The sequence below is a fragment of the Vulpes vulpes genome, chromosome 12, assembly GCF_048418805.1.
Source record: "Vulpes vulpes isolate BD-2025 chromosome 12, VulVul3, whole genome shotgun sequence".
Classification (NCBI taxonomy): Eukaryota; Metazoa; Chordata; class Mammalia; order Carnivora; family Canidae; genus Vulpes; species Vulpes vulpes.
In genome coordinates this window covers 183,210,842-183,225,357 of record NC_132791.1, presented here as the reverse complement: position 1 = coordinate 183,225,357, position 14,516 = coordinate 183,210,842, and the positions used below count along the sequence as shown (strand labels likewise).

At 42.9% G+C, this 14,516-nt stretch overlaps 1 protein-coding gene across 6 annotated transcripts in view; it reads left to right on the top strand.

Annotated features, from left to right (window-relative positions):
• Window positions 1–1,814: 1,814 nt before the first annotated feature.
• The window catches only part of CTCF (CCCTC-binding factor), a 55,027-nt gene continuing 42,325 nt past the window's right edge, over window positions 1,815–14,516 (top strand). For 4 of the 6 annotated variants that reach the window (XM_026011509.2, XM_026011506.2, XM_072731691.1 and 1 more), the window contains exons 1-3: window positions 1,815–2,013; window positions 7,140–7,251; window positions 8,474–8,586. The gene's annotated coding sequence lies outside the window, so the exon portion shown is untranslated. The remainder of the gene's footprint in view (window positions 2,014–7,139; window positions 7,252–8,473; window positions 8,587–14,516) is intronic. The other 2 variants (XM_072731692.1, XM_026011508.2) reach the window with 1 other exon arrangement.

The window sequence follows — 14,516 nt, the reverse complement described above, 5'->3', positions numbered from 1 at the left end:
ATGGCAAAACTTCTCATGTTGCCTATGTGTGCTGTCTCTATTTCCTTACTTTTCCAATCATTCTCAACCCATTCTAGTGAGGTCCACATCTCTTGATTTACCAACACGAATCAAGCCAAATTCACCAATGATATTCTCCATTGAATACCAATGTGACCAATCCAACAGCGTATCTCTGACCCGAGTTGACCTCTCAGCAGCCTAGACACAATTGACCCCTCCCACCTCCTGGAAACCTTCTCTGCCCTGGGATTCCAAATTCAACATTCTTGTGGATTTTAAAAATCTTTTATCTATTCATGAAAGACACACAAAGAGAGGCACAGACATAGGCAGAGGGAGAAGCAGGCTCCCTATGGGAAGCCCAATTTGGGACTTGATCCCAGGACCTTGGGATCAGACCTGAGCCAAAGGCAGATGCTCAACCATTGAGCCACCCAGGAGCCCATTCCTGTGGATTTCTTTCTGCCTTCCTGACTGCCTCCTTTCAGATTCCTTCTCCATTATCCTATTTCTAAATGCTGGAGTGTCTAGAATCTGGCCTTGAACTTCTCTTTACTCTTTCCTCCAAATGACAGCTCACACATCTGGTCTAATCAGCTCATGCAGTTTAAAAACATGACTTAGTTGCTAACACCTGAACACCCAAAATTTTTAATTACAAAAATCTAGATTTCGGATTCCCCTTTTCAACAAAACCCCCAGAAAATCTGTCAATATTGGGCTGGCATTCTCATAATGGAACAAGGAGCTGAATGGAGAAGGGGTCTCCTTGATGCTAGGTCTGTTTGTTATTCGTGACATCTAAGGTATAGTTCAGAACACAATACTGAGTCAGATTGCCAAGGTACCAAAGGCTCTCCTCCCTGGGTCGTCAGAACATCTTCCAGTCTGCGGTCGGTGAGCTTCATCGCAGGTTGGGTGGAATCCGCAGGTGTATCCTGGGGAGGGGGAGGGATGACCGCACTGTGAGCGGCTGAAGGGCGCCGCCCACTGAGAACTCAGCTCTCCAGTAAAGACAAGAAAGGTACTTTTAAAATACAGTATTGTATCGAGCCGAATAGTAAAGTTCTTTTGGCAAAAGATTGCTATGGTCGTGTAAAAGCATCAAGTCTGGTCTTCCGTCGGCCTCTCTTGCTCAAGCAGCCTGGTGACACCAAGGGGAAGCCCATGCCCTCTTCCCTTGCACCCGGCTTTACGAGGCGGAAAGATCCCTTAAATTTCAGCCTCTGGGCAAGGCCAGCCCTCGCTCGCAGGAGCTGGGAGTGCACGGGGACCAGTCCCGCCTTACGCGGTGGCGGGCTGTGGTGGGGCGCCGGGAAGGAGGGTCCGGCCCAGCTAGGGCGGAGACTTGGGCGGGGCCCGGCCCAAGAACCGCCTCAACCCCACCGGCTCGCCCCGCGCGCGCTTCCTCCAAACACTCTCCCTCCCACCCCAACCCCCCCTTTACGCGTTCAGGGAGGGAGACTGCGGCTAGGGAACCAGGTCAGACGAGCCAGGGATCCTGCACCGCCCAGAGGCAGCGGCCTCCGCCCAGGAAGCCCCACCCAGCCGGAGCCCGGACGTCGCGGCGCCCGCAGAGCCCACGCGCGACCGGGCGAGGGCGCGGGAGGGCGCGTGCGGCGTGACGCGACTCGCGGCGCGCCCCGTGACGCCATCGCGCCCGCTTTTGAAAGTTGGCGCCCGGGGCCGCCTCCCATGCTGCCCTGCGCCAACCCCTCCCCTCACCTTTCCTCCCCCGCCCTCCACTCGTCGCCCGGCCTGCCCCCCCACCCGTCCCTTCCCTTATCAGCACCCGCGGCCCCGGCAGCGCCGACGCAGGCGCACTGCACCGCGCCGCCGCCATTTTGTGTCCGAGCCTGTGGAGCGATTAAACCGTGCGCGGAGCTGCTTCTTTGGCGGCAGCGGCGGTGGCGGTAGCCGGTGCGGGTGCGCGGAGCTGGCCGGGGACGCCGGGTGGCCGGAGCGGTGGAGCGGCGGCGGAGCGGGCGCTGCAGGGGGTGTGGCGCGGAGGTAAGGGGGCCCGGGGTGGAGGAGGTTTCGCGGGCCGCCTCTAGGTGTCACGATGGGGCCGCTCCGGTCGGCGCTGGCTGCAGCCCGGCGCCAGCGCCGCCGCCGGGGGGTGTTTGTCTCCCTCTACCGTCCCTGCTGCGGCGCGGCCGCCGCCATTGCCCGTCGCCGCCGCGGCCCGGCCGCCCCCCCCCCGCGCCAACACCCGCCCGCTAGGCCTCCCTCCTGGCGGCGCGCTAGGCCTCCGGCGGCAGCGGCGGCAACAGAGGCCCGCGCGCCGGCGACTCCATTTTCCTTCCTTTGTCTCTGCCCTCGAGGCCGGCTCTTGGCCCGGCTGATTGCCCGGCCGTGGCCCGCCCTCTGCCCTCCGCCCCTCCCGCGGCGGGTGGCCTCAGCCGAAAGGCGATCCCTGCGTCCCGACTCCCGCGCCTTGCTCCGGGGTCCCGACCCACTGCCGCCGCGCGCGCGGTCCGGTTTCGGTGTAGTATGGGTGTCGGGCCTTGGCCGACGCCTCTCGGGCTGCCCCTCCTCCAGCCTGCCCGGTCCCCGGAACCTACCCGGCCGCTCTGCGAGCGTACCGCTGCCTCCCGGCTGCTCGGCGGTCGCTCCCGGTCCGCGCGCCGCCGCCGCTGGTCTCCGTCTCCGCCGAGTGGCGCAGGCGGCGCTGCTGCGGCTGCGAGCAGAGGGACCCCAGAGCTGCCGAGAGCTCCCTCTGCAAGGCTGGCTGAGCTGCTCGCGCCTCGACGCTGCCTGAGCGGGCGGGGGGACGCGCGCTCGCCGCCCCCGCCGGGCCGGGCTGCGCCCCCAAACTCGCGCACCGGCTCCTCGCTGGACCTGACCGGTGCGGCCCCCCATGGTGGGCGGAAGAGACTCGAGTTCCGCACCAACTAGTTTTTCTACAGTCGCGGTCGGGACACCACTCGTAGCGATAGCCTGACTTTGTGCGTTAAGAGATCTCAAAGGGATCAAAATTTAATTTCATTCTGAGGTCAAGTGACGTGACAAATTCCTGAATTCGGGATTATGGGCTGGCTCAGTTGGTTCAGGCGATCCTGGAGTTTCCCTCCCGCGTTAAAATGTCCTGACGCTAACTTAGTACAGTATTTAGTACCTGATGCTTTAGAGCTAGGCGAAGGCAATTCTGCCCCCGAATTGTGCAACCCGATCTAAAGCGCCAGTAGGGCAGAATGAATTTATTCTTGACTCCACTGGTAATTTGCCCATACGCTGAAATATGAGGGTTGATGTTGTAATTGAATCCTGGGTCACTAGCTGCAGTTGGTTTATAAATATCTACGCCTAATGTAACTACTCTTTAGTAGCTGACTTCCTGTAGCCCAGAGTTGAGCATTAAGTAAACATTCGCATACGTACGTAGTCTTCATGCTTTGAGTTTAAATCAACTAGGAAAGTTAAAAATCTACGTCCCCTATAGGCGGCAAAAGAAGTTAAAACGGGGCATGTATATTAAATTTATTGTCCTTAACTGTTTTCTTGAATCGTTAAAAAGCTTCCTGTTGAATTGCCATAGTTTTCTCTTTTTATTTTCCTCAGATACTCTAGTACTTTAATATAGTATCGTGCAGCCGTTGCTGCATCAACTGGGGGTGCTTTGGAGAGAGGAAGATCTTGATTAACTTCTTTTTTTTATGATAAGCTATGTTAAGCTTATGAGGAAATTAAAACAGGCTGGTGCTAAAGCAAAGTTGTTGCATCTGCTGTGTGTAATCTCAATCTGTAGGATTTTGCAGGAATATGCCTCTATAGGAGAGTCTTTCAGCATCCCTTTTTTGAACCTTACAAAAAATGTTCCTTCTCTCTCTCCTCTACAGTAAAACTAAAATTGCACTAACAAATGCAGTAGTGTTGATTGTCAGGTTTTGGAATAGAACCATGCTTAATTGTCGTAAGTCCATTTGTGTAATTCTTTGCATTCTTGAGATTTTTTTAAATTTTACTTCTAAAATTGTGGATGGCAGGTAGTCTGTTTTACTTATAAAAATAAGCTCCGTATGGGTTAAAAATTAAAATCCAGAAGTTCTGTAATTGATTCAGGAGTAATTATTTTCCCTGGTTATTTTTGTGTTCCACAGGCTATGTTTTGTTTCTTTATTCAGTTCTGCCCTATACAAGTCATCAGCTTCTTGGTCTTCCATATCATTTATGCTTTTTTAATGGTATAGACTTCGTCCACAGAGTTGCTATACTTTGAGGTTTTCTGTATGCTAGGATTCATACTTTATTTTTATTGGAAGATGAAATCTACAGAGAATAAATTGAGGATATGAGGTTACCCAAAGGAACTTATTACTTAAGTCAGTAACAGAGGAAGATTACAACAGGAATGTTTGCCCACTTAGGAAAATACTGATTATTTAATAGGAATTGTAAAAGTCATCCTTAGGGGGTCTATTTAACCAAAGTAAGAAAATTTAGAAGTTGTAAAAGTCATTCTTAAGATACATTCCAATTGCAAGCGCTTTTGGATTTTGCTTTAAACGACACACAAGGTGAGGGACATCTTTGGGTGGCTTAGGGAGTTCTTTGGAAGTTCAGAGGCCACTTGTGGCTGACTAGAGCTTTAAGGAAGAGTCCTGGGCAGAGCCTTGCACAATGGTGCCTTCTGACAAAAAGTCACCTCTAGAGACTTTTTTTTTTTTTTTTGCTTTAGGGATGCTGCTGGAATCCGCTTCACTCCCCTTCATCTACTTTATAGCTTCCATTTCATTTTTTTAAACCAGAAGTTTAATTGATTATCTATCTACCCTATTTACCTATCTTGGTCCCAGATGACTTCAAGCTCTTTTGCTAGAAATTAGGTCCCTCTTCAAACAACTAAAATTTGTCATAATTTAATACTTTGAGAAAGAGCATACAGGTTTGGAAAGAACAGTAATGGCAAGTAATGTATAGCCTTGAAGACCCTGATTCACAATTGCATGTGTAGATTTGGCATGCCATATTATTTTTTTCTAAACATCCCTAAATTTTAGTCACTATCTTCAAATCTTCCTGGCAGTATCTCTGTGTGTTTTCTTAGTGATAAGTATTTGAGTTCAAAGATGGGACGTTGTATATAGACTGCTGTTACGTACACCAAGAATAGCAACTTTCCCATTCTTGATCGTTGTTTTTACTCATAATGTTGAGGTATATAAAATCTCATCCTCTTTTGAGACATGCTAGTAACAATATATGGACTCCAATACAAAAGTGTTTCTTGGACTAGGTATTACTAGTCAGTTCAGGTTGTAAATTGCCTCTCAGCAGAGAAGATTTTTCTTTAGCTTCATCTAATAAAGTATTAGCGTGGTTTTATGAGCTTTAATTAATTATGAGATGGATTCTCTTGTAGTACCTTATTATGTCAAATTCTTTGAAAACTCTTAATTCAAATTTAGCACTTTCATTTCACTTGGGAGTTTTTCTTTCCCCCTTTGGAAGTAAGTTCCACTCTACTGTTGCCTGAAGCTTGAGCTTAACAGTTCATTTATTTGTAATTTAGGGAGAAAATGTTATCTAACAAAGTATTTCATTGCTGTGCTTCTAGGAATTTCAAGTCAATGAAAGCTCTCTCCATGGTTATTAAACTGAAAAATACAGTCTTATGTAAACTAACTTAATCAGTAAAGCTACTACTTGCTGAAGATAAAGAAGTATGTGCTAAAGGACTATTATTATATCTATAAGAATTAATTTTGGGGGACACCTGGGTGGCTCAGCAGTTGAGCTTCTGCCTTCGGCTCAGGGTGTGATCCCAGGATCCGGGATCGAGTCCCGGATCCGGCTCCTTGCAGGGAGCCTGCTTCTCCCTCTGCCTGTGTTGTGATTCTGCCTCTCTGTCTCTCAGGAATAAATAAATAAAGTCTTTTTAAAAAATTAATTTTTGTTAGTTTGAATATATATACATGTGCCATTATTTGCTTGCAAGATCATAATGGTTTTTTCTTTTTAAGATTTTTTTTTTTTTAAGATTGTATTTATTCATGAGAGACAGGGAGAGAGGCAGACACAGGCAGAGGGAGAAGTAGGCTCCCTGTGGCGAACTCGATGCAGGACTCCCATCCTAAGACCTCGGGAATCATACCCTGAGCCTAAGGCAGATGCTCAACCACTAAGTCACCCAGGTGTTCCTAAGACTTTTTTTTTTTTTTTTTTTTTTTTTTAATTTCTCTCTGTGCCCAACTTGGGGCTCCAACCTACAACCCTGAGATCAAGAGTCACATGCTTGGGATGCCTGAGTGGTTCAGCAGTTGAGGTTGAGTGTCTGCCTTTGGCTCAGACGTGATCCTGGAGTCCTAAGATTGAGTCCCACATTAGGCTTCTGGCATGGAGCCTGCTTCTCCCTCTGCCTGTGTCTCTGCGTCTCTTATGAATAAAATATATATATATATATATATATATATATATATATATATATTTATTTATTTAAAGATTTTATTTATTCACTAGAGACAGAGATGGGGGTTGGGGGGCAGAGACATAGGCAGAGGAAGAAGCAGGCTCCATGCAAGGAGCCTGATGTGGGACTTGATCTTGGGACTCCAGGATCACCCCCCTGGGCCAAAGGCAGGTGCTAAACCTCTGAGCCACCCAGGGATCCTCAAATAAATAAAATCTTAAAAAAAAAAAAAAAGTCACATGCTCTACAAAGTGAGCCAGCCAGGACCCCACAGGGGTACGGTTTTGATAATTACAGATCTTTAGTCATTTATATATTAAGCAAATGTCGAAAAAAATAAGTGTTTTTTTATTGGCTTGATAGAATTTATGGAATGCTTCATTTAGTAATGTGATGTATTAAAACATATTGTTTATTTTATTTTATTTTTTTAAAGATTTTATTTATTTATTCATAGAGACACAGCTAGAGAGAGAGAGGCAAAGACACAGGCAGAGGGAGAAGCAGGCTCCATGCGAGGAGCCCGACGTGGGACTCGATCACGCCCTGGGCTGCAGGCGGTGCTAAACCGCTGTGCCACCAGGGCTGCCCTTGTTTGTTTTTTTTTTAATATATTGTTTCTTAACCAATTTTTTCCATTTTCATCTTGCCCTCATTTTGCTTTTCATATTATGTATGCATTTATGTATATTTAGTGTTCATAAAATTATTTGTATTTCTGTTTTAGAATGATTGCAGATCTGGAGCCAAAGAACAAGATGCACTAGTGGACAGATTGCTAACCAGGGGCTTGAGAGTTCTGTTTTCCCTCCTCAAACTGACTTTGCAGTCACGGAGAGGTAAATGCTCTTTCCATTTCTTGAAAATGGGAGTAGTAAATCCTTTCTAGGGTGGAAGGATTTGCTATTTTGTTCTTAGGTATAGGAGATCCAGGACGGTGGGTAATTGAGGGCATATACGTTTTATAGTCTGAGTCCTTCGTTTGGAAGTCCACTGCCATATATTAGCTGGGTGACACTGAGCAAGTTACTTAACCTTTCTATTCCTGTGGTCCCCATTTGTGAGAGAACAGCACAACAATTACAGAGGCTGTTCTCCAAGTCAATGAGAATATTTGTAAGCATTAAGTACCATTCTGAGTGTGTACATAGAATGACCTCCAGGAAATGGGTTTTTTTCTCCAGAAACCTTTGAAATGTGTATTCTGACTATTGGCAAATGAAGTCCACAGTCTGTGGTGATTTGAAATTTTGTTGGAACCATATTCTTGGGGAAATGGATCTGAGATAAAAGTTGTCTTCGTCAATAAGAGTTAGCCTAGCTGCTGACCCGTTTTTGCATCATTATCAATAATTTTTAAAAAACATTTTAAAGAGTCACTTAAAATTTACTGTAGCCTATGATTTGTTATAAAATATATTGGACATCATAGGGAACTTGAAATAGACCTTATAAATGTTGAAATCTACTAGGATTTGGAATCTCATCAACAACCAATGTAGGGTTCTGGGTAGGAAAATTACCTCTTAGGCTGAGAGAAAGCACATGAAAATGTGAAAATTTTTTAAAATATGAAAATGGCTTAATTTTACTTGTGTAATGGCAAAAGGGAAAGGTGGGAATTACAAATGCTGGCATTAGATAAGCTTATGTGAAGGAATCATCTAAATGACAACTACTAAGATTTTTCTTACAAGCTGTGCCTGGAGCAAATAGAGAGGAAGAAGGAAACAGGAGTGAAAGCTCTACTATTCTTCACATCTCTATTTTCCATGGGCAGCTTGGTACATTGATAGATGGGAATGGCAAGGTCTGTGTGCTAGTGTTCTGTCACTCCAGAAATAATCTGTACCCTGCAGGTTTTTTTTAGGAGTGTTGACACAGTATATATTAATGAGCTGCTGAAAAGAAAAACAATACTAATTTGAAAAGCTGTTGGGGAAAACTAGCCGTAAGAGTTTGGGGAATGGGGTTGTAGGAACATGTTGGTCACTTTTAAGTGTTATGGCTATTTAATTGTTTAGATCCCTGTTTCTCAAACTGGGATATGAATACCCTTAGGGTACAAAGTGGTATGATTCCGGGGTACTTGAAGCCACAAGATAAACATGATCCATCTTCTTGGAGCTTCAATTGTGCTCATTGAGGGGGCGGTGAGTTAAGTAATTTGACTGGTAAGTAATTTTTAAATTTTTACATTAAAACAAATACGTATTTTTAGGATCAGAATGGGAACCACGTATGACTGTCTAAGATAACACAGGTTTTCAACAAAGTGAGTCATGAATGCCTGGGAATAAGAATTGCTCTTTGTATAGGTACTATAGTGAAAGCATTCAAGAAGCAATACTTTTGAGATATAGAACAGCTCTATCTTTCAGCTCTTTACTTTGTTCCCTGTAGTATCCTACTGGTATATAGTTGTTAAATTGTATTAAATGGTGCTTGTTAGCTTGGATGCATGTTCCTGCACATGCCCAACATGCACAAGAGCTCTGTACATATTGGTAGGCAGTTCTAGATGGCTGGACCAAGTCAGAAATACTGTCATTAAGACCATTCCAATGACCTAAGAATTAGAATTATTTTTTTCTTTTAAAGATTTTATTTATTTTATTCATGAGAGACCAAGATCACACCCTGAGCCAAAGGCAGACCAACCACTGAGCCACCCAAGCATCCCAAGAATTAGAATTTTTAAAGCAATGAGCAAAATCAGGTCTAAAATTGTAAATTCTGTAAAACAGAATTTTGAAAACAAGTATCACATTAACTTCATCATAATTAACAATTTATACTGATTTTGTTACCCACCCATTCAAGTTGTTAAGTAGTCAAAGTTATAATAAAGTGGCTAAGTCTTAAATTGTAGACCTTGTGACTCCTAAGATGGTTACTCAGAAAAATCTAAACTGTTCTGTGTGTTTTAAATTTACGAAGTGTTATTTTTTTTAAATTTACTAAGTGTTATTAGTGTATTGCTCTTAATATAAGTGGCACATAAGAATTATATTTCCTATTATTGATAGTATCTGTTCTTTGAATATAAGTTTTATATTTGAACCTAGTTTGTTCTAGATATGAGCATGACTTTCTCTGAAATGTATTTGAATTGAATCAACCCGGATGTTTAGATGTGCTCTAAATATTTATAGTATTTATTGAACACTTATAAGGTGTTCATTATATTTTTTGAACACTTGCCTTTCTATTTTGTGTCTATTAATTGGTTGCATTAGATACTAGGGATTCGAAGATGAATAAGAAAAAGATGGTTTTCCTCAAGGTCTTGAGTATGGGGCAAGAGATCAGTAAATAAGTGTTGCTTGTGCTCTCATAAAAGTGTGGGATTCAGGGAGAATAGTTACAGGGGTTGGTGAGAGATGTTGCGAAAGGCTTTCTGGAGGAGAAACCCTGATGTAGGTGTATGAGGAAATTCAAAAGCATACAATTGGATTTTAATCCTACTAGGGCACCAAGGTTTAGTCAGTGTTTTTTAATAGCTACATAGCTTTGGGCAAGTCTATTAGGGGTTACTTCCTTGTGCCTTTTCTCATTGGTAAAATGACATATTTACCTTGTTACAGGCTTATGGCAGTTAAATGAAGTATGGTTAAGGGGGAATATGTATATATATTTATATATTTGTGTATATGTATATAAACATGTATTTATGTCTGTAACTACAATGTGCTGTGTAGAAGTAAAATTATGATCTTTAGAATAGTTGGTCATTGTATATATTTTGCATTAAGCTACAGTGGTGACAATTAGACTGTACAGAAGTTAGGTGAATGAAGTAATATGGATGAGAAAATTCTATTAATCAAAACCTGTTGATCAGAGGATCCCTGGGTGGCTCAGCGGTTTAGCGCCTGCCTTCGGCCCAGGGCATGATCCTAGAGTCCCGGGATCGAGTCCCACATCAGGCTCCCTGCATGAAGCCTGCTTCTCCCTCTACCTGTGTCTCTCCCTCTCTCTCTCTCTCTCTGAATGAATAAATAAAATCTTAAAAAAAAAATAAATGAAGTATTAAAAAAAAAACAAACCTGTTGATCAGTAGAGAAATGGATAAGGAAACAGAGCCACACTGTTTTGGGAGCAATGTTTGACAACCACAAAAAGAAACTGATTGGGAATACTATTAACTAGCAAAATGCTTAAGAAATTTATTTTTTTAAATACAGTAGAAAAAAAATTGTTATGGAATAAAAGCAAAGAAAAAAAACAAAACCTGGCACATATCAGAAACCTAGTGAGTAATTGAATGAATGCCTAGGAAAAAGACTAAACAGACATCAAAAAACTGGTCAAAATATAATAAACTAACAGTGCAAGGGTGGTTGGATCTAGGGTAACTTCTGTTTTTTTTTTTCTTTTTTTAAAAAAGATTATTTATTCATTCATTCATTCATTCATTCATTCATTCATGAGAGATACAGAGGGAGAGAGAGAGAGAGGCAGAGACCCAGGCAGAGGGAGAAGCAGGCCCCATCCCATGCAGGGAGCCTGACTGCAAGACTCCATCCCAGGACTCCAGGATCACGCCCTGGGCCAAAGGCAGGTGCCAAACCGCTGAACCACCCAGGGATTCCTTTTCCTGGTTTTCTATAGTTGTATAATATCTTGTAGTGCAAATAGATTCTCTTTCTTCTTCTTCTTCTTTTTTTTTTTTTTTTTAAAGATTTTATTTGTTTATTCGTGAGAGACCCAGAGAGAAGAGAGAGGCAGAGGGAGAAGCTTGCTCCTCACAGGGAGCTCAATGTGGGACTCCATTCCAGAACATTGGGATTATGCCTTGGGTAGAAGGAAGACACTCAACCGCTGAGCCACCCAGGCGTCCCTTTTCCTTTTTCTTTTTAAAGATTTTATTTATTCTTTTTTTTTTTTAATTTTTATTTATTTATGATAGTTACAGAGAGAGAGAGAGAGAGAGGCAGAGACACAGGCAGAGGGAGAAGCAGGCTCCATGCACCGGGAGCCCGATGTGGGATTCGATCCCGGGCCTCCAGGATCGCGCCCTGGGCCAAAGGCAGGCGCCAAACCGCTGCACCACCCAGGGATCCCTCTTTTTTGTTTTTTTAAGAGATTTTTTTTTAAGATTTTATTTATTTATGGAGACCGGGGGCGTGGGGGGCACAGACATAGGGAGAAACAGGCTCCATGCAGAGAGCCCAGCATGGTACTCGATCCCGGGTCTTCAGTATCACACCCTAGGCTCAAAAGCAGCGCTAAACTGCCGAGCCACCCGGGCTGCCCATAAAGATTTTACTTATTTATTCATGAGAGAGACAGAGAGAGAGGCAGAGACACAGGCAGAGGGAGAAACAGGCTCCATACAGGAAGCCGGATGTAGGACTTGATCCCAGGTCTCCAGGATCACACCCTGGGCTGAAGGTGGCGCTAAACTGCTGAGCCACCTGGGCTGCCCTTTTTTGTTTTGTTTAGTTTTTGTTTTTAAATAAAGTAGCATTAAAAAAAGAAAAAAAGAAAATAAATAAAGTAGCATTGCCAAAATTTGGGAATGACCATATTCAACGGTGGGGAAGTGATTAAATTATGAATATCTTTTTAAAAATTAAGAATATCCGTAAAATAAAATGTCATGCAACCATTGTGTTATGTATAGTAGTATATTGAAAGGGAGAGATTTGAGACATACTACATAAAGTAGATTATCAAGTAGTATGCACAAATATGTGTATGTATATAGGGAGGGGACCATGGATATAAACCAGAAAGTTTGTTTATACAAACCTATAGATTTATGTTTTTGGTTTATCTGGGTTTTCTCCTATACATGTATTATATAATTTTTATTTTTTAAGATTTTGTTTATTCATGAGAGACACAGGCAGAGGGAGAAGCAGGCTCCATGCAAGGAGCCCGATGTGGGACTTGATCCCAGGTCTCCAGGGTCATGCCCTGAGCTGAAGGCAGCGCTAAACCGCTGAGCCACCCGGGGTGCCCTGTATTATATAATTTTTAAAGGGAAAAGGAATCCAGTATAGTAAGAATTAGTACTAAAGTGTTCTGATAAATATAATGAAATAATAAGTTTTTGTCTTGTTTACGCTGGCAATAAAGTCTAGACTTCTTGAGTGGATTTGAAGCCTTGCCAGAACATTGTTGCAGAAGTGCAAGCATGAGGAGGAGGCAGGAGGCAGGAGGGAGAGTGCTAGTAGCCACCTATCTGCCCAAGTATTAGAAGGAATTGAGGTTACAGAGGTAATTCTTAGAACTTTCCTTACTTAGATTTGGTCTTAAACCTTTTTTGTGTCACCTGAGTAATGTTTAGTTTCTTTCTTTGGAAAGTCTAATATTTATAGAACTAAAATCCAAAGAACTCTTTTTTTTTCTTTTTTAAGATTTTATTTATTCATTAGAGACACGGGGTGGGGGAGGAGAGAGAGAGAGACGGAGAGACACAGACACAGGCAGAGGGAGAAGCAGGCTCCATGCAGGGAGCCCGATGTGGGACTCGATTCCAGGTCTCCAGGAACACGCTGTGGGCCAAACCTCTGAGCCATCCAGGCTGCCCTTTTATTTTGTTTCTACAGAGATAAACACTATTAACAGTTTGATGTGTTCCCTTTTGAGTTTTTCCCCTGCACTTTTGTAAATGGGCATGTACACTATAGTACAATTTTATGTTTTGTTTTTTGTTTTTCCTAGAGAAGGTGGGGGGAGAGGGAGAGAGAATCTCAAGCAGGCTCCATACCCAGTGCAGAGCCCAATGCAGGGCTCAATCTCATGACCCTAAGATCATGACCTAAGTCAAAATCAAGAATTGGTTGCTTAACTGACTGAGCCACCCAGGCACCCCCATATAATAGTATTAAAGACAGAATGTAATTGTGCTATACAAGTATTTTGTAACTACCACATTAAATAAAAACACATGGGGGTGAATGTTTCAAATAGTACAAAATGTGCAGTGAAAAGTAGTAACCTTTTTCTACCCCTGATCCCTCAGTTTTCTTCCTCGGAGGTAATAAATATTACAGCTTTTCATATATCCTTCTGGAGAAAATCATATGCATGCATAAGCATGTGTGTGTGTATCCTTTTAAAAAAAAAAAACAGATGGTATCATACAATGCACATAGTCCTGGGCATTTAAGTTGTTTTCAGTTTTGCTGTTAGACAAAGAAGTTGTAGTAGATATCCTTGCATACACCTCTTTGTGCACTTGTACTAGTGTATTTATAGATGACTTCATATAAATTTAATTGCTTGAATATTCCTAGAAGAGGGAATAGCATATACAAAGGCCCAGAGGCAAGAGGAGAGAGCCCAGAATGTTCTGGCTACTGAAAGCAGTTTAGTATGATTAGAGCAGAGTGTGTGAGGCTGGATGCAGATCTGCTGATAGGGCCTTAAAGGACCTTGTAGTCTAGGTTTAAGAGTTTATTAGACTTCAGCTTATAAGTTTTCACATGGGAGGTTTCAGAATTGAAATCTCCTTCCTGATAATAAATTACCATTTTAGAAATCTGTGTCCATTGTGTGAAAAATGGATGGTAAGGAAGCAAAGAGAGAAAGCAAGGAAACTAGTTTGACCAAGGCCGTTGCATCGGTCCAGGCAAGATGTCATACCTGCCTGACTTAAGATAGGGAATCTCGCTAGAAATGCTATTTGTATAGTTTTATTTGTTTCATTTTGTTAAACTAAGTTGGAATTCTAGCCTGCATTCTCTTTTGTAAGCTTCCTTCATGTTATATGTTATGAACATTTTCCCCCATTAGATACTCTATGTTATTTCAAATTACTAAGAATGTACTTCTTTATTGCTGGTTAAGTTTTCTAACCTGTTCCTTTGGGGATAAGTCTCTTGGTTTTGGCCCTAGCATTTTGCCTCTAATACTTCATCTCTCCTCTTCCCCACTGTTTGAATTATTTCTAATATAAAAGTAGATGGACTTTGAGTAAGAGCCAAGTTAATTGTACATTTGAGTGCACAGATTTTGAGGTGTCTAATAACTATTCATAGTTATTTTTTTCTTTTTAAGGATTTTATTTATGTATTCTTAAGAGACAGACATAGATAGGCAGAGGGAGAAGCAGGATCCCCTCAGGAAGCCTGATGTGGACTGGATCCCT